Source organism: Anolis sagrei, chromosome Y (genome assembly GCF_037176765.1).
Source record: "Anolis sagrei isolate rAnoSag1 chromosome Y, rAnoSag1.mat, whole genome shotgun sequence".
Taxonomy (NCBI): Eukaryota; Metazoa; Chordata; class Lepidosauria; order Squamata; family Dactyloidae; genus Anolis; species Anolis sagrei.
Window position 1 is genome coordinate 24,902,788 of NC_090035.1, and position 25,263 is coordinate 24,928,050.

A 25,263-nucleotide genomic window follows, 5' to 3' on the forward strand; every position below is an offset into this window, starting at 1 on the left:
AATTAGTTGACATTCGGTGACATTGAAACTGTCTTCTTTGTCATTCTTTTATATTGGTGGCACAGCGGTGTGGGATCTGATAGTGATTGATCCCAAGGTATCCTTTATACCCACCACCTCTTTTAATCACTAGAAAATAACAAGAGTAGAAACAGAGGGGAGCAATTGCAGGATCAACGAGGGAAATCGCCCCTTTTTCTAACAACATCTGGATTTCCTTCATCAGTTGCAACGAGAACGGGGTATCTCAGTACAAGCCAACCCTAGGGGAGTCCTTAAACTCGATAGAGTACCCCCCCCCCAAAAAAACGATTGACAACACCTAAACATCCAAAGTGATTCCCGCCCACACGGGATAGAAACTGGAGACACGGTCTCTGAAATAGGGCAACGGCCCTGAGGAACTCCCTTGGTCATCAACATTGAAACAAAGAGGAAAGGGGATTCTAGGTTGTGAAACCGTGAGGGTGGGGCATAAAACCTGGATTAGGCTAGCCTCGGGAGTGGGGCAGAGGGCATCAAACACACTTCTTGGAGGCGCCTGGGGCTTTGGATTTACCCTGAAAGGGTTGTGCCCTAGGTTTCTGAAAATAGGGGGTTCGTCTTTCCCCCTGGAACCTCGACTGGCCCCCAGACCTACCCCTAAAGGGGCCTGAGTAGGAGTTACCAAACTATCTCCGGATAGTGGTACTGGTTGGCTGCCATCTACTCTTTTGCTGAGGGTATGGCTGCCAGGTGTAGCTGAATTTGGATGCGGACTGCCTCACATCCTGTTTTTGTTTGAGTCGGTCATCGGTGTTAGGGTTGAATAACCCTTCCTCATGGAAGGGGAGGTCTTTAGCGAGAGCTTTCCCTTCCTCCAAGAGGTTGGAGGCCCGCAGCCAAGCTAAGCTAAGAGGAGATAATGTATCTAGAAGACACAAGATGCTCTATTGTCAAGTACGCCTAGGGAGTACTCAGGGTGGGTTAACACCCAAAATGCTTATCTGTAACAATAATGTGTGTGTTTACGTAGTTTGTAGAAGGTTAGCAGTTAGAGACACTGAAGTGGAAAAATATGAGAAAAACATGTTTTTGAATGGTTGATCCCATAAGAGAGGTGTGTGCCCATGACACAGCGAAAAGACATGTATATAAGGTGACTGAAAGATCCAAATGACAGAGACAGCTTTTTTTTTTTAAGACACTGGTCTGTCTTGGCTGTTTCTCCCTGTGTGGCCACACTTGAATAAAGATTTTTGCTTCACCTACGGAGACTGCTTGCTTTCTGTCACCAGCCTTGGGGTGCCTAACAAAAGGGGTTCCTTTCACTTATATCCCAAGATCTGATCCAGGTTATCTGCTTTGAACTGGATTATATGAGTTCGCACTGCCAGATAATCTGGGATAAACCTTGACATTTGGGAGTTGTAGTGCTTGGATTGATAGTTCACCTATCAATTTTGCTCTTACAGTCACTCCAGGAGACTATTATTATTATTATTATTATTATTATTATTATTATTATAAAACTCAGTTGGAAGGAAATCCCAAAGGCCATCAAACCAATCCCCCATTATTCTGCCAGGCAGGAATATAGAATTATTATTCTATTATTATACATCATCATCATCTTCATTATCATCATCATTATTATAGATTATTATTATTATTATTATTATTATTATTATTATTATTATTCGCAGCTTGGGTGTGACCCTGGACTCATCGCTGAGCCTGGAACCCCAGGTTTCGGCGGTGACCAGGGGAGCATTTGCACAGCTAAAGCTTGTGCGCCAGCTGCGCCCGTACCTTGGGAAGTCTGACTTGGCCACGGTAGTCCACGCTCTGGTTACATCCCGTTTAGACTACTGCAACGCTCTCTACGTGGGGTTGCCTTTGAAGACAGCTCGGAAGCTCCAACTAGTCCAACGCTCGGCAGCCATGATTTTAACAGGAGCGGAGCGCAGGGAGCATACAACCCCCCTGTTGAGCCAACTCCATTGACTACCGATCTGCTACCGGGCTGAATTCAAAGTGCTGGCGTTGGCCTTTAAAGCCCTAAATGGTTCAGGCCCAAGCTACCTATCCGACCGCATCGCTGCCTATGAACCCACCAGGACTTTGAGATCTTCCGGGGAGACCCTGCTCTCGATCTCGCCTGCTTCTCAAGCTCGGCTGGCGGGGACGAGATATAGGGCCTTTTCGGTGGTGGCTCCTCGGCTGTGGAACGCCCTTCCTACGGACATTAGACTAGCACCATCTCTAATGGTATTCCGCAAAAAAGTGAAGACCTGGCTGTTTGAGCAGGCGTTCCAATAATTAGTGCAATCATTGGTTAATGAACACTGGAATGGAACAATGGATGACGAATCTGGAAAATGTTTTTGATGACGAGGCGACAGTGAATGGTTATTGTAGTAACTGTTTATTAATTGTGTAATGTGTTAGGTTGTTAACTGTTTCTATACTGTAGCACTGAATTTTTGCTGTTCGTATTTGTTGTGAACCGCTGTGTCGCCTTCGGGCTGAGAACAGCAGTATATAAGTAAGGTAAATAAGGTAAATAAATTATTATTATTATTATTATTATTATTAGACTGAGACAGTTGAAAGGGAACCCCAAAGGCCAACAAGTCCACCCCCTTCTTTCTGCCAGATAGGAAGATAGAATTCTTCTTCTTCTTCTTCTTCTTCTTCTTATTATTATTATTATTATTATTATTATTGTAAGACTCAGGCAGTTGGAAGGGAACCCCAAAGGGCATCCAGTCCAGCCCCCTTCTTTCTACCAGACAGAGAGATAGAATTACTGCAGGATCAACAACAATAATGATAATAATAACAAAAACAGTAAGTAAAGCTCTCCTATCCTTTCTGCTCCAAATAATGATAATAGTAATAATAATAATAATAATAATTATTATTATTATTATTATTATTATTATTATTATTATTGTTATTATTATAGACACTTGGGAGCTTTCCGATATGTGATCCAATACAACAGCCAGCATAGTGATCTTGTTTGCTATGCACTAATACGGTTTTGTTTCAAATAATAATAAGTAAAGCTTATGGCAGGTTCTCCTTTCTGCCCCATATAACAACAACAACAGCAGCAGCAATAACAACATCAAGTCAAGCTTATGGCAGGTACTCCCATCCTTTCTGCCCCATATAATAATAATAACACAATACTCCTGATCTCACTATCGTGTTAAAAAATAAAGTATGGATGTTGCAATCCCAGGTGACATCAGGACTAATGAGAAACAACAGGAAAAGCTGACACAATATGAGGATTTAAAGATTGAACTGCAAAGACTCTGGCACAAGCCAGTCAAAGTGGTTCCAGTGGTGATCGGCACACTGGGTGCAGTGCCTCAAGACCTTGGCCTGCACTTAAAAACAATCAGCACTGACAAAATCATGATCTGCCTGCCAGCTGCAGAAGGCCACGTTATTGGGATCTGCACACATTATTCACAAATACATCACACAGTCCTAGACACTTGTGAAGTGTCCCACATGCGATCCAATACAACTGCCAGCAGAATGATCTTGTTTGCTGTGTACTCATCTTGTTGTGTTCCCAATAACAACAACAACAAGTCAAGGTTATGGCAGGTTCCCCCATACTTTCTGCCTCATATAACAACAACAACAACAACAAACCAGCAAGCAACAACAGTAAGTCAAGGTTATAGCAGATTCCCTCATCCTTTCTGCCCCATATAAAATAATAATAATAATAATAATAATAATAATAATAATAATATAACAACAACAGTAAGTCAAGTGGGGCCAGGAAGTTCTTGGAGGCAGAGGGGAAAAGAGCCACGCTGCCCTTGGGTGATTTGGACTCCAACTCCCACTATTCCTCACATATAATAATAATAATAATAATAATAATAATAATAATAATAATGAGAATAATAATAATATAACAACAACAGTAAGTCAAGTGGGGCTAGGAAGTTCTTGGAGGCAGAGGGGGAAAGAGCTATGCTGCTCTTAGATGATTTGGACTCCAACTCCCACTATTCCTCGCAGCCTCAGGCCCTTTTCTTGTAAGCAGGTGCCTAGAACTGACCTGGACTTGAGCTCCTCCTTGTGCTCCTCTCGGATCTTGGCTAGCTCAAGCTGGAGGCACGCTGGCGCCTCGCACACAGCTGTTCTCACCTCCTCCCGCATGCACGGAGTGGAGGGAAACAGAGGAGCCTGCCTTCCCCATCCAACTGTGGGGCGCATGTGCAGAGCCAGAAGAGAGGTTGCGAAGTGAGTCAAGCCCCAGGCCAAACCATCTCCGTGTAGCCTTCAAGAGGAAGGCAGAGAAAGGTTGCAGAGGGAGGGGCATTTACAGAGGCGTCTGTGTGCCCCTGGAAAAAAAAGTATACTGCCGCCGCTTACTTAGCTTAATGCAGGAACCGGCACTGGCCAAGGGCCAAGCCAGGGGGAGAAAAGAAGGCCCACGTTGAGGAAAGGCCCGCTTCCCCTTTAAACATACAAATGAGCTCCACAGGAGGGAGGGAGGACAGCCAATCAGGAGTGCAGCTGCTCCGTAGAAGCCCCGCCCCTTTGCTTTTGCTCTGAAGGGAGAGAGGGCGACGGTGAAGTCACCCAAGCCCCACCCCCTCCACAGATGGCATCATTTTCGGAAGAAGAAGCGGGAGCGACGATGGGGGCGAGGAGGCCTGTTTGGGAGACAAGGGAAGGAAGGAAGGAGGAAAAAAAGAGGTGGAGGGGAGGGGAGGGGCAGGCAGGCAGGCGCATGTCAGTAGAAATGGCTACGTGTGTCAGTACTGACATGCGTGCCATAGGTTCACCATCACGGTGCTAGGAGAAGAGAAAGGTTCCCAAGCTATTCAAAAGAGCGCGGAAAAGAGAACTGGTGGCTGGCCCCTCCCACGGGCTACTTATACTCAGGGAGGGGGGTGGGGCAGCCAGGAGTCAAACTTTTTTTCTTCTATTCTAGGTGCGATTCACAGGGACTACAACAGGGAATCTGGTGGGCAAATCTGGGTGAGATTGACCCCTCCAGCTTCGTCCAACCAGGTCTCTGTGATGCATGCCAGATCTGCCTTTTCATCAAGAATTAAGTCCTGAATGGTTGATGTTTTACCATTGACAGACCTGGCGTTCAACAGCACCAGTTTCAATCTGGGGGGACCGTCTACCTTGGTACCCAGATTTACCATGTCGGGAGAATATTTTGGAATTTTCCTCAAGGTTTGCTCTCAAATTAGTTGAATTGGTTTTTTTTAACTCTCCATTTCCCGTATCTCCCCCTATAACTATTATAACTATTATGCTATGAGCTATAGAATGACATACCAGGTTTGAGAGGCAGATCATTGGTTCAAACATTTATTTGGGGGAAGTCAAAGGGTTGAGAAAGTCATCAAAATCTCTTTAAACCTGAGACTGATGGGATGAAGGAGACTGACTTTTGGATGGGAAGAAAGAAACAGGGCACATGAACAGGTTGGATGCTTTGCATGCAGGGCCTCTGATAAATCTTGTAAGTGATTCCAAGTTTGCAGACGACACCAAATTGGGAGGGATAGCCAATACTCCAGGGGACAGGAACAGGATTCAAAACAATCTTGACAGGTTAGAGAGATGGGCCGAAACTAACAAAATGAAGTTCAACAGTGACAAATGCAAGATACTCCACTTTGGCAGGAAAAACAAAATGCAAAGATACAAAATGGGGAACGCCTGGCTCGAGAGCAGTACGTGTGAAAAAGATCTTGGAGTCCTTGTGGACAACAAGTTAAACACGAGCCAACAATGTGATGTGCCGGCAAAAAAAAAGCCAATGGGATTTTGGCCTGCATCAATAGGAGCATAGTGTCTAGATCTAGGGAAGTTAACCTACTCCTCTATTCCGCTTTGGTTATTGGACACAATATTCCACACCTGGAATATTGTGTCCAATTCTGGGCACCACAATTCAAGAGAGATATTGACAAGCTGGAATGTGTCCAGAGGAGGGCGACTAAAATGATCAAGGGTCTGGAGAACAAGCCCTATGAGGAGCGGCTTAAGGAGCTGGGCATGTTTAGCCTGAAGAAGAGAAGGCTGAGAGGAGATATGATAGCCATGTATAAATATGTGAGAGGAAGCCACAGGGAGGAGGGAGCAAGCTTGTTTTCTGCTTCCTTGGAGACTAGGACGCGGAACAATGGCTTCAAACTACAAGAAAGGAGATTCCATCTGAGCATGAGGAAGATCTTTCTGACTGTGAGAGCCGTTCAGCAGTGGAACTCTCTGCCCCGGAGTGTGGTGGAGGCTCCTTCTTTGGAAGCTTTTAAACAGAGGCTGGGTGGCCATCTGTCAGGGGTGATTTGAATGCAACATTCCTGCTTCTTGGCAGGGGGTTGGACTGGATGGCCCATGAGGTCTCTTCCAACTCTTTGATTTTATGATTCTATGATGTCAATAGCTCAGTTCTGTAACTGGATGTCATGTGTGGATTACAACCAATATAGCACTATCTGCTATCTGAGACTTTTGTTAGCTTTTGTTAGGCTGCGCAGATCCTTGGCTCAATGGTATGGAAATATGCGACTCATAGTTTTGCAAGGTCCCTAGTCTCTTCAACACTGGCAATGGCAATGGATGGATGCCAGAAGGGACTCACATGCTACCTATGCTGGAAGAAGGTCCCCAGGGCCTTGCAGGTGGCTAAATTCAAGGTGGTGAGACTTTGGAACAAAATAGTTAGGCGGCACAGATCTAAGGCTCAATGCCATGAGACCATGGGACCTGTATGTAATGTTGCAAGTTCCCTAGCCTCTTGTGGCTACCTCAATGACGCGGTGACAATGGATGGATGGCATACAGGGCTTGGGCGCTACCTGTACTTGAAGAAGCTCTCCAGGGCCTTGCAAATGGCTATCTAGTGAAACTTTGTTAGGCTGCACAGATCTATGGTGCAATGATATGGAAGCATGGGACCCATAGCTTTACAAGGTCCCTTGCCTCCTGTGGCTGCCTCGATGCTGCAGTGATAATGGATAGATGGCATACAGGGCTTGGTTGTTACCTGTGCTGGAAGAAGGTCTCCATGGCCTTGCAAATGTTTATCTAGTGAGACTTGGTATGGAACAAAATGGTTAAGCTGCACAGATCCAAAGCTCAATGTTATGGAAGCATGAGAGTTTTGCAAGGTCTGTTCCCTCCTCTGGTTGCATCTATGCTGCAGTGGCAGTAGATAGATGGAAGCAACTGCTTGTTACCTGTGCTGGAAGAAGCTCTCCAGGGCCTTGCAAATGGCATAGCACTCGGGCGGCGTGAGCAGGTGCTCCAGCTGCTGGTGGAAAGTCCGGCCCTGGATCTTGATGCTGGAAGGGAGGATCTCAGCCACCCATTGCAAGGAGGTCAGGGCAGAGGAGGAGCCAGGACTCTCCGTTGACTCTGAAACTACATGCAGGGACCCAGGGAAGGAGTAGAATCAGTGCTCAATCAGGAGGACATTCACAGCTTTAGCATTGTGATTTCTAGAATTTACAGTTTGAAATCATTGGCCAAACTACAAACCCCAGCACTCCATAGAGTTAAAGTAGAATTGTTGGGCAGTGAGAAGGGTTCTCAGGACATATTTCTCTTGGACAAAGCAGATAACCAGCCCCACGACCCTCTGGAAATCCAGAATCGTGGGGCTGGGAAGGGTCAACAAAGGCCCTTCTGCCAAGCAAAGACATTCAGTTTTCCCAAGAAGGGAAATCTACCAAGCTCCTCTTCCACCATGGAATGGCAATTGCTTTTAGGGAACAGCCAATTTTGACACTATTGGGGTTTTACATTTGTTTGCAAAAGGATTTGTGTTTTTGCATTATTATTATTATTACTACTACTACTACTACCACTACTGCTGCTGCTGCTGCTATTTATATCCTGCTTTATCTCTCCAAAAGGAGACTCAAAGAGGCTTAACATAAACATAGTGCTTGGAAAAATGCACTAAAAGATCAAAATGAGTTTTGTATACATTTGCAAAACAATTGAAGTTTTGTATTTTGTTTCAGAAATGCATTGAAAGGATACAAACTGACTGAGGTTTTGTATTTATCTGCAAAATAATTGGGATTTTGCATTTTGTTTGGGAAGTGTGATAAAAGATACAAAAGCGCTGTGATTTTGTGTTTGTTTGGGAAATGCCTTACAAATAATACAAAGTAGTTGGATTTCTGTACTAGTTTGCAAAATGACTTTGAGCTCTTGCAGCGCATGCAAAAGGAAGGCACATTCTTTTTTTAAAATGCATTTTGCAAACAGATGAATGCAAAAGCCACAGCAACATCTGGCACACGTGATTGCTAAAAGCCATTCTGATCACCTGAGAAGCTGACGATGCCTTCCTCCACAACAAGGGTGGGCATGGCGCCGCTGCCTTGGAGCATGGAGACCACCTTTTCATGGGAGCAGTTCCTGCAGGAGACAAGAAGAGCGCCGTCCCATTAAAAGGGGGTGGAAATGGCACGTGAAAAGGACCTTTAAGGAGGTATGCAGCAAGGGCAGGGGCCACATCATTTGCCAATAGGCCGGGAAGGAGATTAGGTAAAGGTAAAGGTTTTCCCCTGACATTAAGTCCATTCGTGTCCGACTCTGGGTGTTGGTGCTCATCTTCATTTCTAAGCCAAAGAGCAGGCGTTGTCTGCAGACACCTCCCAAGGTCATGTGGCCAGCATGATTGCATGGAGTTCCGTTACCTTGCTGCTGGCGCGGTACCTATTGATCTACTCACATTTGCATGTTTTCAAACTGCTAGGTTGCCAGAAGCTGGAGTTGACAGTGGGAGCTCACCCTGCTCCCCTTATCTGAACCTGTGACCTTTCGGTCAACAAGTCCAGCAGCTCAGTCCTTTAACCCACTGCGCCACCGGGGGCTCCTGAGAAGGAGGTTAATAACTGCATGCAAAGTTAAAAGGCGAGTTCAGTTTGCAGCAATTGAAGTGAGCTGAGGACAAAGGCTGAAGGATGGGAAGGAAACTGTGGTACTTAAAAATGTCTGTGGAAGTGGAATGACACGGGATTAATTGAGGATTGCCTTTCCAAACCAGAAGGATTATTCCATCAAACCAAGAACCAACTGGCTCTATAATCCAGGGGGGTCTTTAAATCCAGGGATGACAAAAGAGAGATGCAAAAGAGAAGTCCTTTCACCTCATATCCAGGCCATTGAGGAACAGGATCCGGTCTCCAGCTTTCAGGGATGCTTTGGCAGCAGGACTCCCTGCAAAAATAGAAAAAAATATGTTTTAAATGTCATTCCTAAGAGATCAAATATCTTCTAGTGTGCATGGCTCAAAGTCACCGGTCCACTCCTTTAGATTCCTAAATTGTACTACACCAGGCATGGGCAAACTTGGGCCCTCCAGCTGTTTTGGACTTCAACTCCCACAATTCCTAACAGCCTCAGGCAGGGCCGTAGCCAGAAAAAAAATTCGGGGAGGGTTGACAATTTCAGCGGGGGGGGGGGTTGAAAATTTCGGGGGGGGGGGTTGAAAATTTCGGGGAGGGTTGAAAATGCCTCCTAGCTCACGCTGAAGCAAAGAGCACAGCAGGGGACAGAGCAGCCTTCAATAGCCTGCATCTCTGCCCCTCTCAACCACCTCCACCAAGTCTGGCCTCCTTAATGAGAACGTTCAACACACACACACCCAACTTGGTTGCTTCACTACATCGGCTATTGCTGCAAGTAATGACAGTGTGAATAAATTGTTAATATTTGCTTGAAATAGTGCTTACAGTTCTGGAGGGACTCTTAATTTTTTGCATCTCATAGACTTAGCATGGGGATTTGGTTAACCAGTTAAAATTCATGAGTAAACCAGGTTTTTTTTTTAAAAAAATCTGAAACATTTGGGGGGGGGGGGGGTTGAACCCCTAAAACCACCCCCTCGCTACAGGCCTGGCCTCAGGTCCTTTGCTTTTTCCCCCTTAGCTGCTTAAGCGGCTGAAGGGGAAAACAAAGGGTCCTGAGGTTGTTAGGAATTTTGGGAATTAAAGTCCAAAACACCTGGAGGTCCCAAGTTTGCCCACGTCTAATCTACACTGTAGAATCAATGAGCCACTTTAAATGCCATGGTTCAATGCTATGAACTTTTGGGAGTTGTAGTTTGCACTCTTTGGCAGAAACGGTCGAGGACCTGATCAAAGTGCAACTCCCAGGACCCCACTGCATTCAGCCATAGCAGTTAGAGTGGTATCAAACTGAATTCATTTCATAGTGTAGATCAAGGGTCCTCAAACTTTTTAAACAGAGGGCCAGGTCACAGTCCCTCAAACTATTGGGGGGGGGGATTATAATTTGAGGGGGGGAAATGAATGAATTCCTATGCACACTGCACATATCTTATTTGTGGTGCAAAATAAGTTAAAAATAATACAATAATTAAAATGAAGAACAAATTTAACAAATATAAACTGATCAGTTTTCAATGGAAAGTGTGGGCCTGGTTTTGGCTGATGAGATAGGATTGTTGTTGTTGTTGTGTGCTTTCAAGTCATTTTAGACTTAGGTTGACCCTGAGTGAGGGCCGGGTAAATGACCTTGGAGGGCTGTATTCGGCCCTCGGGCCATAGTTTGAGGACCCCTGGTGTAGATACGCCCTTGGACTCAAGGTTCGATTGGGTTCGCTATTTGGCTGACCCTTGTAAAACAACAACAGTAACAGCAATGGCAAACATTTATTTATTACCCACCTCTCCCGCTAGCTCAACTTAAGTAACTTTGCAAAAGAAACCTGCATTAAGTCTCCTATGTGGAGAGATAAAGCAGGGTATAAATAATAGTAAACAAACAATGATATGTAACAAAAATTGAAAAACAAATACTGTTCATGGTTTGAAAGTGTTATTCCCTGTTTAATTGTATGGTACTTACTTAGAAAGTAGTTGTTATACTCCAGAAACTTCATTTTTGTGGATGCCAAAAACTAAGTTGAATTGGTTGACCCTTGGTGAGATATTAATTGGAAAACTATAGCCAAATGTGCTGCAGGGTGCCCCCACCAAGCAGAAAAACACTATCCGATCCCTCCAAACTGAAGGCCATTCCGTTTCTCCTTTAAATATTCCTGAGAAGAAGACTCAAACAAAATCCAAATCTTAAGAGTTGGAAGGGGTCCCCCAACGGTCATTCAGTCTGACCCCTTTCACCAAGCAGGAAGATACCAACCAATCCCTCCTAACAGATGGCCATTCAGTTTCTGCTTAAAACCCTCCAGCAAACAAAACTCCACTGAACTCCATGGAAGTACCGTATTTACCCAAGTTTAATGTGCCATCGAATCTAATGCGAACCCTAAGGTTAATGAGGTAATTTAGTCAAAATAGGGTGAGCATTAGATTTGAGTAGATATAACATATATTGCACTAGAGCAGTGGTTTTCAACCTTTCTAATGCTGTGACCACTAAATATAGTTCCTCATGTTGTTGTGACCCTCAACCATAAAATTGTTTTAGTTGCTACTTTATAACTATAATTTTGCTACTGTTTTGAATTGTAATGCAAATATCTGATATGCAGGAGGTATTTTCATTGTTACAAATAGAACATAATTAAAGCCCATTGATTAATCTCAAAAACAATATGTTTGGGGAAGTGGATGATGAGATTTGCAGTATTTTCAACCGATTCAGCTCTGACTTCCACAGACCACTGAGACCCCCAAAAATGACCGGCCTGGACCAAACTTGGCATACAGAACTCCCATGACCAAAAGAAAATACTGGAGAGTTTGGGGGGAAATAGACCCTGACATGTGGGTATTGGAGTTACTTGGATTTACAGTTCACCTGCCATCAAAGAACACTCTGAATGCCATCAACAATGGAATTGAACCATATTTGGCATACAGAACTCTCATGAGCAAAGGAAAATACTGGAGAGGTTCGGGATGAACTGACAGTGATTTAGGGGGGATGTAGGTCACCTACATCCAGAGAGCATTGTGAACCCTTTCTGTCAGGCAGCAGAACACCATCCAAGCCCTCCCAGCAGATGGCCATCCAGCTTCTACTTAGGGAAGGAGACTCCACTAGACTCCAAGGAAGAGACCTCTAAAGGTCATCAGGTCTGATCCCCTTCTGCTTGGGAGGAGGACCCCATCTCATCCCTCTCAGCAGATAGTCATAGAATCAAAACATCCTAACCCCAAGGGCCTTTCTCTGGACATCTTCCATTTTGTCCATTTCCTTCCCAAATTTCTTTGCTCAGATCTGGACACAGGATTCTTATTCCAAGTGAGAAGGTCTGACCAAATGCAGAAGAGATTGGGGCTATTACCGCATTGCATGCAACCTTCACCATAAGATTTCAAAGAGAGGGGGGTTCACTAAAAACAGTGGGGAGGGGCAGTGGGTGGATGGGGCCAAATCTCTACAGTGTGATGGCAAATCAACTGAAAACTACTGAGTACAACTGAGTAACTCGGATAGATTTAACATCATCACACTAGAGAATGAAGCTACTTTAAATCTGGTTGTTGCGTCCTGCAGAATTCTGTGGTTTGTAGTTTAGGGAGGAGCCTTTAATAGCCTCATCAAACTACAAACCCCATATTGTTCCATACTGTTAAATGCCCAATTGTCCTGTTTCAAGTTCTGTTATCCCATCACACGTTGCTCTCTTTAGGTGTTCACCCATCGTTGCCCATGTTTGGAAACATCACACGAGGAATCCATTTGTCCACCCTCTCTGTATTATTATTATTATTATTATTATTATTATTATTATTTTATCAGGGAGAATTTCAATATCCAAAAGCCAAGAGATCCCTTGCCCTACTCTTGAGCCAGTTTGGGTCCAGGTGTGGGGGGCCCCATTCTGCATACAGAGGGGAGGGGCAGCTTTTGGGTCCCAAGGTGGGGTCAGACCAACTGTGGCCTGTTAATTCCTATGGCATGAAAGAAACCAAGCAAAACAGGCAGTGTCCAGAAGAAACAAAAGCTTTGATTATTACTCTATGTACACTATGTATATACTCTATATTCACCCCATAAACACTCTATGTACCCTCCACATCTATTCTATATACACTGATTTACTTACGAACCGTATACACTCTTATTTACATGTATTCTCCCAAATCACTGAGAGGCTGAACCTCTCTGGGCCTCTTTCGGACCTTTGCCTGGAGTCCCCCTATGGCCTGCCTGACCTTGAGGGACCCTGCTTCCCTTTAGCTCCTTGGATTGTTTGGGGGGATATCCCTATCCGTCTTAGAATGTCGCTCCTTCTCTCCGGTCCCTCTTTTGAAGGTTCTCTCCTGTCTCCTCTTCTTTGCTGGATGGGGCAGCCTACCCTCCAGGTCTTGGTAGGTCCGATGGGAGGGGCAGACCTACTCAGGGAACAAGGAGGACCAAAAGTTTCAGAAAGAAAGGTGAAGAGAGGCTCCCAAAGACCGCAGGAAGCTCTCCAAGGAAGGGTCCTTTGTTGGAGTGTGGGCACCCACCTTGTTCTTTTGTTAGGAGGAATGGGGGCTCTCCTGTGATGAGCCCTTCCTTGGGACCTTGCCTTTCACCCTGGAACCAAGCATTGATTCTCCCTGGACCTTTGCAGAGCCATAGTCCAGAGGCTCGTAGGCTGTGTCATTCCGGTCTAGATGCCCTCGATGGGTCACACTCCCTTCCAGGTCTGTGTGTGCCTCTGTGGGTCCCCTGCCAGCATAGAGTCGCGGGTCCTTCTCTCTGGTCCTTCTCTCTGGTCCAGCGGGGGAGAGAGAACCCTGCTGCTCTTCCTTGGGGGTTCCCGAACAACAGGGCATGACAGGGCTATCTGGATGCTGTTGACGTTGCCTGCAAGACTGGGCTCCAGGGACAGCTGGCCACTCTCCACCTCGCTGGGTGGAGGAAATGGAGGAGATCCAGGAGTGTTTTCATGGTCTTCTGTGGTCTGTGAGAAGGTATAGATGTCAGGGGAAGTCTCCTTTTTAGCAGCAGGTGGGCTCTGTAGCTCAGGCCCACTCTTACCCTCTGTGGATTCTGAGCTCACTGCTGGGGTTTCTCTGGAGGCATCTTCTTCCTCCATGATCAGTGGCCCAGGGCTGCCTATGGCTGCAGTTGCACAGATGGTTGTGTGGCTTTGAGCACTGGAGGTTGTGGATGGGCTTTGTGAATCTGTATTATTTATTTATTTAGATAAATAAATAAGAAAGGCTTCTCCTACCCTTATATACCGCTGTTCTCAGCCCGAAGACGACTCACGGTGGTTCACAACAAATAAGAACAGCAAAAATTCAATGCTACAGGGTAAAAAACAATTAACAACCTAACACATTACACAATTAATAAACAATTAATAAACAATTACTACAATAACCATTCACTATCGTCAAATCATCAAAAACATAATCTAGATTCGTCATCCATTGTTCCATTCCTATGTTCATTACCAATCATTGCACTGATTATTCGAACGCCTGCTCAAACAGCCAGGTCTTCACTTTTTTGCGGAATACCATTAGAGATGGTGCTAGTCTAATGTCCGTGGGAAGGGCATTCCACAGCCGAGGAGCCATCACCGAGAAGGCCCTATCTCTCGTCCCCTATCTCTCTTCTGTAGCATCTGCTTTGTCCCATAATTGTGGGCTTTGCCCAGGCCACACTCTTGTAACTGCATGGCTTCTCCCTGAGGGGGCCTTTTCTTTCTCTGTGGTCTCCAAGGTCCCTTCCTGAGAGGTCTCTGAATTCACCTGGAACATGGAGTCTCATGGGCAGAAGGCTGTCAAAGAGTTCTGCACAATGAGTTGTTTTTCCACCGAGTTTCTTCCCAGATGGAATGCCAGTGTACTGATCGTTCGAGACTGATCTTGAGTGGCAGCAGAAGAAAGAGCTGTTGGTGGTTTGTGGGATTCTTCTTTGGGTAACCCTTAGACCTCCTTTTTCTGAGGAGGACCGTCTCTTAGCAGTGTCCTTTTTATGTCCCTGGCCTCCTCTTGAGGATTTTGACGATCCGGCTTCTTCCTGGTGGGATCGCTGTGCCCCAGTGGCTGGGGCAGCAGGCAAGATTGCACGGAGAGAATGCTGGACCTTTTTGGGAAGCCCCCACTGCTGCCGAATGACCATCTTCTTCACACTGGCCTCCAGTTCCTTCTGGACCGGATCAGAGATGAAAAGTGGCTCATTGGTCTGGATCTCTACTTCCTAGACTCTGCCAACCGGGTGATCTTTTGGCATTGCCACAGGCAGTGGGGATGATATTGAGCTACTTTTAGGAGGATCTCCCCAGCTAGGGAGATCCCGAGGACTGCACCAAAGAGAGTCCTTAATAAACCTTGGTGAGGCCAGTGAAGGCAATTTCAGCAATTTAAAATATTAAAAATAATAATCCTCACCAAAGTGGAAGAAGTTCAGCGATTGAGGTGATTTATTAGTGATTCAGCTGCAATCGGATGTAAGTGTAGGGATAATTCCACTACAAGCATACTGCTACAGAATTTTACAGGCATTTTATAGAGAAAAGACAAAGATAACCATTTCAAAATTCCCACCCGCCCCCTGCCGGCCGGCTTCGTACTGATTGGCTGGCAGCTGAACAGCTGGGAGGAGGCTTGGTGGCCCGCCTTGCCTCTGGGCCAATCAGCGGGTTCCGCCGCCTCTGGGAGGCCAACCAGCACTTCTACCGCTTCTGAAGATGGACGAATCAGAAGCCGGGAGGCGAGACGACCGTGGACAGTGGGGGGGGGGGATGATGGGATTAGGCGTTGTCAGCCAGCTGGAATGCAAGGCTTTGTCTGGGTCGGCAAGGCGTGATCTTTACAAACAAAAGTTTTCCTGTCTTTTGATGGGTTTTGGTAGGGGAACAAACAGGGTCAGGCTGCGGACCTCAAAAGGGGATCAACGCTGCCCTTTGTAAATTTAATCATCTTTTTTTCCTTGTCTTCATGAGCTTCCTTCCCTCATCAGACATGCCCAGAAAATGAGATAAGGAAGACATGGCTATTGTTTCATTCAGATGAGTGGATCAACAAAAGAGTATCGAGGGAGGCAGGGGTTCCCCTCGAGCAATTCAACAGTTCCTGGTCACTTTTAGTAGGGCAAAAATCAAGGGGAAGGGGGAAAACAAGTTACATTTCATACAGTAATATCTTTATAGAGAGTTCATATAAAATTTCCTTTCCCACCCCACACCTTTATTTTATTTCAATATTGTTTTATTAAAAAGAAACTAGAAATCCCATGCTCTTGGGGAAGGTTCGTGGAAGCGGAGCTGACTTGCAGTCCAAGTCAGGCAGCAAAGAGTCATTTCTCCCTGCAGAAGTCAGCAGATGGGCGCTGAGTTGATCAATAACAAAATCCATCGCTCAGTCCTTGGGGAACTACAATTCCCACGAGTTGGGGCTCCTGCCCGGCCCCCTCTCGGATGTCTCCTGGGGGCATCCACAGCAAGTCCCTGGTTGCGGGGCTGATCAGGAACGAGCGACAGCAAGGAGAAATGGGCTGCTTGCGCAGGACCGGCGGAGATTGTTATTCATTCGTTCAGTCGTTTCTGACTCTTTGTGACCTCATGGACCAGCCCGCGCCAGAGCTCCCTGTCAGCCGTCACCACCCCCAGCTCCTTCAGGGTCATCTTTGCCTGTCTTTTGATGGGTTTTGGTAGGGGAACAAACAGGGTCAGGCTGCGGACCTCAAAAGGGGATCAATGCTGCCCTTTGTAAATTTAATCATCTTTTTTTCCTTGTCTTCATGAGCTTCCTTCCCTCATCAGACATACCCAGAAAATGAGATAAGGAAGACAGCTGTTTTCTGTCATATTATATTACTTAAAACAAAATAATTCTTTCCCGGGCGGAGGGATCCAAATTGAGGAAAGTGAGATAGCAGTTAGTCTTAGGATTAGTTGCAGAAAAATATGAAATTAAGACGGAGCTGATCTGCCATGTTGAGATTTTAGAGAATACTGGGGTCCAATAGGAGAGATTCTGTATCCGCGGTTTTAACGGATGCAGATTCGGCCTCCCTGAGATGCCCAGAAGGCATCTCAGGCGGGCTCACGGCTGCTCGGAGCCCGGAAAGAAGTTTATTTCAAGATTGAGTTAGTTTGAAGCAGGGGAAGATACATTGTATCAAGTGGAAGGGTTAAAAGTGGCAAGTTTCAAGTACCTCTATTAGAGATTTGATACAAAGTCAGGGCTAGAGGGAAAGTGATAGAGGCTGAGTGCAACTTTATTATTTTTGAGCTGCCTGCTGGGGCACATTTCACCAATCCTTTCTAATTTTTGGTGGCCAGGAACTGCGGAACACTCTGCTGCAGTGCAGAGCAATTGCTGGGCGGGGGCTGTCGACACCAGGGGTGAGAGGAAGGCCTGAAGAGACCTTTGGATGGTAGTGGGAAGACCCCACTGGTGTTGAAGCTTCTTCCACTGAATATGGCATTCCAGCTTTTCTTTTTCCTCAGCCTGGAGAAATGGGATAGCCACTTCCTGGAAAGGAGCCATCACTATACATCTCTTGTGCATTTGTTCCCTTTCCCCATCCAAGTTGTCCTCTGCAAAGTCTTTCCTGGAAGAAGGGCGGAACATGCTGGGTGTGATGGTGGAAGAAGGTTTTTCAATGACCTCAACACTTGCTGTGGTAAGCTTCAAACATGTTCCAACTTTCGCCTCTGAAAGTGCTGCTCGAAGGAGGTCCTGGTGACTTCAGGGAGGAACAGGGGTTCTTGCACCAAAACATGGACCTGAACCTCCTGCTTTTTAGGTTCGAGCCATGAAGGAGCGTTGCTCACGAACCCCTCAAGAAACCTCTGAACATGATCCCGTGCATGGTGGATCCTTTTCCATGTCACAAGAAGTTCTAGGGCTTCTCTCTTCTCCTTTGGGAGGAAGGGTGTCTTATTTCAAGAACTCAACTTCTACCTGTCTATACCTGGGGAGCCGGAAGGATAACCCTGGACCCATTCCTGCAAGTCCCTCTATGTAAGTCTTGCCCAGGCCCCACACAGAAGCCAAGTGACAGCGCCAGACAGCCAACTCCACCCTCCCCATCTCTTTGTGGGATACCATGGGCAGCTTTGGGGCTGCCTGGTGCCATGGCCAAGTCGGATTAGCTTGGGAAGGGCTTGTCTTTCCAGGGGACCTCCATCTTCACAGGAGGCTCCAGTGTCCATTGAGGGAATCCTGAAATGATTCTCCATGTGTTTCTTAGCCACATGTTGCTGCACCTTCTTCAATATCTCAGCATCCAGCATTGGCTCTGCCCCTTGTAAAGATCCCTTACCTTGCCAGCCTGGATGGCAGGGCCTAGGAGAAGCAGGCTAGTTAGTTGCAGCTCTGGTAGGCCTGGCAGAGGGCAGCAGTAGCCATTTTAGTTCAAGGAAAACACCATTTTAGAGAGGGGGAGTGGCCTAGGCCTGAGTCAGCCTTAGAACAGCCAGGATTGGTCTAGAAAAGGGGGCGGAGTTTAGATAGGTTTGGAGGGAAAGAAAGAGGCTTTTTCAGTCAGTCTGTTGTTGTTAGAGTAGGAATAGGAAGGTAGTTTTTAGGAGTTCGTGTTAAGAGTAGGCAGTTTGCCTTAGGTTTGCCAGCAAGAGAAGCTGTAGCAAACTGGAATAGCTATTTAGGAGAAATAGCTGGAGTGTAGTTAGCTAGGCCACAGTTTAGGGTAGCTAAGCTACAGTTGTATCTTGACAGAGATTCAGCTCCTGTCAAGTATACTTGGTTATAAAGAGAAGAAAATCTCTGTTTGTAACAAAGAAAGAGCCATTTTACATGTAACCATTACGCTTGCAAGACAAACCAACATTTCTCTGTAACAACAAGAATTTAAACAGCACTTACTTTCTTCTCTACTTTCTCAATAAACCTTCCTTGATTATTTTAAAAATTTAAACAGCCTGAGTCAAGTGTGCCTTTTGTGGCTATAGTCTCTTCAAACAACCTCAACTGTTTTCCTTTAAAGAAGAAAATAGAAGACACAGTGCTTGGTGGTCATAAAAGCCCTTTTTAATATTTTAAGTCGCTGGAGTGTTCCTGTACTTCATAGTTATGGTGGCAGCGGAAGTTAAATAGAGAGACATCCCCTCAAAACATTTATATAGGTGCCAGTGGTGTGAATTCTTTATATTGGAGGGACAGTTGGTGGGATCTGCTTTACCCCCTGTCCAGCTATCGTTTGCCCATATACTAGTCTTTATACCCCTCTTCTTTTTTGAATGTACTTTTCTGCACCTGTTGCTCCCATTGGCCAACTTCCAATGGGGGTTATTCCAAGGTCAAGCCCTCTGAGGGAGCTCCTCCTGCTCTAGCCATCCGATGGTTCTGGGTGAAGACCACCATCCTTTGGGGCCATCAGGAGGAGGGACTGGAGCACCCTACTGGGCAAGCCCCACTGATGCTGGAAAGTTGTTACGAATGTGAAGTTCCGAGCAACTGGAAACCTCTTGGGAAAGGAAGGAGAGCTCCCCTTGAATGGTGTTAATGTCGATTGTGGTTTTCTGGTGGAAGGGTGCTTGGGGAGGCCCTGGTACAAAAGCCATCACAGACTTTTGGACAAGACCTGGTAATACCCATGCATGGTGGATCCTCTTCCATGTCACATGAAGTTCTAGGGCTTTTCTCCTCTCCTTTGGGAGGAAAGGTGTTTTATTCTCCAAGAACTCAACTTCTACCTGGGGAGCCGGATAGATAACACTGGACCCATTCCTGCAAGCCGCTCTATGTAAGTCTTGCCCCACGGGGAAGCCAAGAGACAGTGCCGGACAGCCAACTCCACCCAAACACGAATCAAGGAACATGAAAGGCACTTCAACCAGAGAAGTCAGCCATAGCAGAGCACCTGACAAACAAAATGACTTGCATGTGAACAGTGTGGGTTTGGGAAGGTTTTTGCTTTCTGCACAAACAAGCTTTCAAAATAAAAGCCTCAGAGCGTGAGAAATGATTCCCAAACAGACAAAACTGCTTGTAGCTCCATGCAATGAAGAGGGAACTTTTAAACACTACTCTGTTTTGCAAGCACTGTGCCATCAATTAGGGTCTAATCCAGTGTTTCTCATCCTGGGGGGTCATGAGTGGGGTTTTAAAGTGGTTACCAAAGACCACCAGAAAACACATATTTTTGATGGTCTTAGTGAAGCTGAGCATGACCCCCCCCCCCTTAACAAGGGATGGTGACTTATAGTTCTGCAAAGGACAAAGGTACCAGACTGCATAATAGGGGTTAAGTCTTGGTCAATTTGTCAAGGCCTTAACAAACAATGAGGACCCCATGAAACTTTGGGAATGGCTAGACCTTGGGGTCTCTGCCTCTCTCTTGAGAGAGAGCTGTAGTTTTCCAAGGACCATGGGACCGGCTTTCATCCAGCACTGCAGGGCTTTGCGTCTTGGCCCAGTGGAACTCCATAGACTCTCTTTGGTGGCTTTTTTTAAAATTCTGCTACATTCCTGGACTTCACTTTCTTCAAGGACCCATGAACTTTCTTCAAGACAACTTATGAATTTATGCTGTGTCCTGATATCGTCTGCTTTTTTTATAATTGGTATTATTAATCTCTCTCTGGGGTCCTGGATGGGAAGATAGCTGCATATGATTTCCCTGTGTATAATTTCTATATGGTTTTTATGTTTCCTTGTATTCCTGACCCTTTGCCCTTCTCCCTCCAAAGAAATATGTAAGGGAACCACCTGGCCTAAACAATTGTTTGACAAAAGTTTCTGTAAGATAAGGGGAAACCTTCCCCTCTGCTTTTGTTTACTTAGCATTAACCTCAGGCTGCCATCATTGTTCTCCTGTTTCACAGCCAGGAAGGATCAGGACACATGTTGACCCTTTGTCTCACAAGAGCACATGGCATTCCTTTGTTTAAAGATCCCTTCCCAGATTCCTTTGTGCTCCCTCACCCTGCCTCCATCTCTCCTGATTGGCTGTCGCCACCAGATGGCAGAGGTCTCCCCATTGGTTCCTACAGACCACTGGAGCCCATTGCCCAATCATGGCAGGGAACAACAGGGAAGCAGGGGCGGTGAGTTTGAACTCTGCAAATTTGAATTCACTATAAATATGACTGCATTGGTGTAATCTCCTCATGCTTAGTTTGGCAAATGATTGCAGCTTTGCATCCGGTTTCAGCTGAATCGCATTAAAATTTGATGGCCTTTCTTCAACTGGTGAGACTTTTCATTGGGAAATCAGGGGAAAATATGGGATGCTTCTCTGTCTCGCCAGGGGGGAAAAACTCTTTGAGGAGTCTAATTGGTCTCTGCCTCCTGGCAAAGACCCCTAAATTTTAGCTCTAGAACATTAGGAATGCCTTTGGCAGAAGATCTCCCTGCCTGTCCTTCTCTTCCTTTTTCGAAAAGACGGCGAATCCTCCCACTAAAAGTCCTCCTCCTGCTTTCTAGATGTAGGTGAACTACAACTCCAAAACACAAGGTCAATGCCCACCAAACCTTTCCAGTATTTTCTACTGGTCATGGGAGTTCTGTGTGCCAAGACTGGTTTAATTTCATCATTGGTGGAATTCAGAATGATCTTTAATTGGTGAACTATAAATCTCAGCAACTAAAACTCCCAAATGTCAAGGTCTATTTTCCCCCAAACTCCACCAGTGTTCACATTTGGGCATATTGAGTATTCATGCCAAGTTTGGTCCAGATCCATCATTGTTTGAGTCCATAGTGTTCTCTGGGTGTAGATGAACTACAACTCCAAAAATCAAGGCCAATGCCCACCAAACCCTTCCAGTGTTTGCTGTTGGTCATGGGAGTTCTGCGTGCCAAATATTCCATTGTTGGTGGCATTCAGAATGCTCTCTGATTGTAGGTGAACTATAAATCCCAGCAACTACAGCCCCCAAATGACAAAATCAATATCACGTCCCAATCCCACCAGTACTCAAATGTGGGTGTATTGGGTATTTGTGCTAAGTATGGCCCAGTCAATGAAAATACATCCTACATATCAGATATTTACATTATGGTTCATAATAGTAGCAAAATTACAGTTATGAAGTAGCAACAAAAATAATGTTATGGTTAGGGTAACCACAACATGAGGAACTGTATTAAGGGGTCGTGGTATTAGCAAGATTGAGAACCACTGCTTTATAGTGAATGAATCATGTTTGGAAGTTATCTTCACTTCAACTAGTCTTTCAGGTGTGTGGATCTTTGCTTTACAGAAGGCCCCTTGATATTTTGAACTCTCATCAGTGTCCGCTGTCAAATAAATAGGTTTATTAAGGTTTAGCTTTTCTTCACCTTTCTCTTCTGATTGTATTTCATTGTCTTTGTCAATGAGCTCAGCAGAGGTAATTTCTTTACGTGGAGCTGAAGGTAATACATCTTTCAAAGTCAAGGATTCTTTCAGCTCTTTTCTCTCTTCTGAGTTTGTCGCCTGTTCTGTAAAATCTATTAGTTCCATGTTCTCATCATTGGCTCTATCTGGGTGCTCATTATATTTCTGAGGTACCACACTCAAGTCTTTTTCCTCTTTAGGTAACTCTGATATTTTCTTAATCCTTCTGGCCAAGTCATTTCCAATCAGGCATGAGTAAGGGATCTCTGAACTTATAGCAAAATCCCACATGCCTGTCCAATTGCCATATCTTATAGGCAAAGAGACCACATTTGAAGTAATCGCTGGCCCTAAGCCTTTTAAATTAATCTGAGAAGTAGGATTTTGATATCTCTCAGGTACCATATTTGCATGGATTACACAAACTTCAGAACCCGTGTCCCTCCATCCCTGCAAGGTTTCCATCTATTTTGATGGGTTCCAAATAGTCATTTGGGACTGTGTTTAGTACCACAAACAAACACTGTTTTTCAATCTGTTCTCCTTTATGAACCACCTCAGCACTGGGTTCCATTTCTTTTTCAGAGGTATTTCTTTTTCTAATGAAGAAGGTGGACTTCTCTTTTCTCAGGAGATTGCATTGAGACTTAAAATGTCCTAATTTTCCACAATGGAAACATTTATTTCCCTCAGTACTGTTAGGCTGCATGGTGCCTGTCATCCTCCAGGTGGCGTTTTCTACTGCAGATCCTCTCCCTGGCTGACTGTGAGGGGAGTTTTTAAATGGCGGTTGGGATTGTCTTGCTTCCTTCCTGATTCCTTCTTCTTCCTTAAACCCTTCCTTCAAAGTAATCAACTGGTCCACCATGATAGCTGCTTGTGTTGAAGTTTCAGGGTTTCAGGGTTTCAACTTCAGAAAGGCAGATTGGACTAAATTCTCAGACATGTTAGATGACATGATCTCATCAGTCACGCCAATCCCTGAGGAATACGAGCATTTTATTGAAATAGTGAAAACCTGCTCATGGGCCTCCATACCGAGAGGCTGCAGAACCAACTACCTTCAGGGCATTACTCCTGAAACAGCTGTCTTGTTAGAAAACTATTACAGGCTCCACAACGAAGACCCATTTAGTGAGCAAACCCTTCAGGCAGCGCAGAGCATTGTGTCCTCCATCTCTGAAGCCAAGAAAGAACAGTGGATCAAACTGATCACAGAGGTCGACATGGGCAGGAGCAGCCAGAAGGCATGGAGGCTGCTAAGACGGTTGAGCAATGACCCCTCACAAACTAATACCCATGCCAACATAAAGGCAGATCAGATAGCACACCAACTCTTGAAGAATGGGAAACCCAACTTTGCCACCAAAGTAGGAAAGAAACCAATAGCCAGACAACAAGAGATTGAGAACAATCTTCATGAACCCTTTACATCCACTGAATTGGACATGGCACTCAACAAATGTAAGAATGGCAAAGCAGCTAGCTTGGATGATCTACGGATGGAACAAATCAAGAACTTTGGTCCCAAAGCAAGGCACTGGCTGCTGGAGCTGATGAACAACTGCACTGCATCCTGTCAGATCCCCAAAATCTGGAGGAAAGCAAGAGTCATAGCCATCTTGAAGCCAGGCAAAGACCGCAATGACCCAAAAAGCTACAGACCAATCTCCCTGTTGTGCCACCTCTACAAAGTTCTGGAGAGACTTATTGTGCATAGAATTATGGAAAAACTAGACCCATGTCTGATCCCACAGCAAGCTGGCTTCAGAAAAGGCAAAAGCTGCACATCGCAAGTGTTGAACCTCACTCAGCACATAGAAGATGGTTTTGAAAGGCAGCAGATCACAGGAGCTGTCTTCATAGACCTGTCAGCAGCCTATGATACTGTGAACCACCGCCTCCTCCTGAGGAAAATGTATAATATCACAAAGGACTACCACCTCACCCGCCTCATAGGAAACCTGCTACAAAACAGGAGCTTCTTTGTTGAGTTCCAGGGTCAGAGAAGCAGATGGCGGCAACAGAAGAACGGCCTGCCTCAGGGGAGCGTGCTTGCCCCATCCATGTTCAACATCTACACAAATGACCAGCCACTGCCAGAAGGGACAGAGAGTTTCATCTATGCTGATGATCGTGCCATTACTGCTCAAGCAGGGAGCTTTGAGATGGTTGAACAGAAGCTCTCTGAAACTCTAGGTGCTCTTACTGCCTATTACAGGGAAAACCAACTGATCCCCAACCCATCTAAAACACAGACATGTGCCTTTCATCTCAAGAACAGACAAGCATCCTGAGCTCTGAAGATCACCTGGGAAGGAATCCCACTGGAGCATTGCAGTGCACCCAAATATCTGGGAGTCACTCTGGACCGTGCTCTTACCTACAAGAAGCACTGCCTGAACATCAAGCAAAAAGTTGGTGCTAGAAACAATATCATACGAAAGCTGACTGGCACAACCTGGGGATCACAACCAGATACAGTGAAGACATCTGCCCTTGCGCTGTGCTACTCTGCTGCTGAGTATGCATGCCCAGTGTGGAACACATCTCACCACACTAAAGCAGTAGATGTGGCTCTTAATGAGACATGCCGCATTATCACGGGGTGCCTGCGCCCTACACCACTGGAAAAATTACACTGTCTAGCCGGTATTGCACCACCTGACATCCGCCGGGAAGTAGCAGCCAATAGTGAAAGGACCAAGGCAGAGACATCTCCAGCCCATCCCCTGTTTGGGTATCAGCCAGCACGTCAACAACTTAAATCAAGAAATAGTTTTCTAAGATCTACAGAGACACTCACTGGAACACCTCAGCAAGCGAGAGTCCAAAAATGGCAGGCCCAAACCCGGAACCTCAACCAATGGCTGATACCCAATGAGAGATTCCCCCCTGGGCACACAGAGGACTGGGCGACCTGGAAGGCACTGAACAGACTGCGCTCTGGCACCATGAAATGCAGAGCCAACCTTCAGAAATGGGGCTACAAAGTGGAATCCTCGACATGCAAGTGTGGAGAGGAGCAAACCACTG

At 45.7% G+C, this 25,263-nt stretch overlaps 1 pseudogene; it reads right to left on the minus strand.

Moving 5' to 3' along the window:
- The window catches only part of LOC137095558 (delphilin-like), a 125,722-nt pseudogene that overhangs the window by 81,356 nt on the left and 19,103 nt on the right, over positions 1–25,263 (minus strand).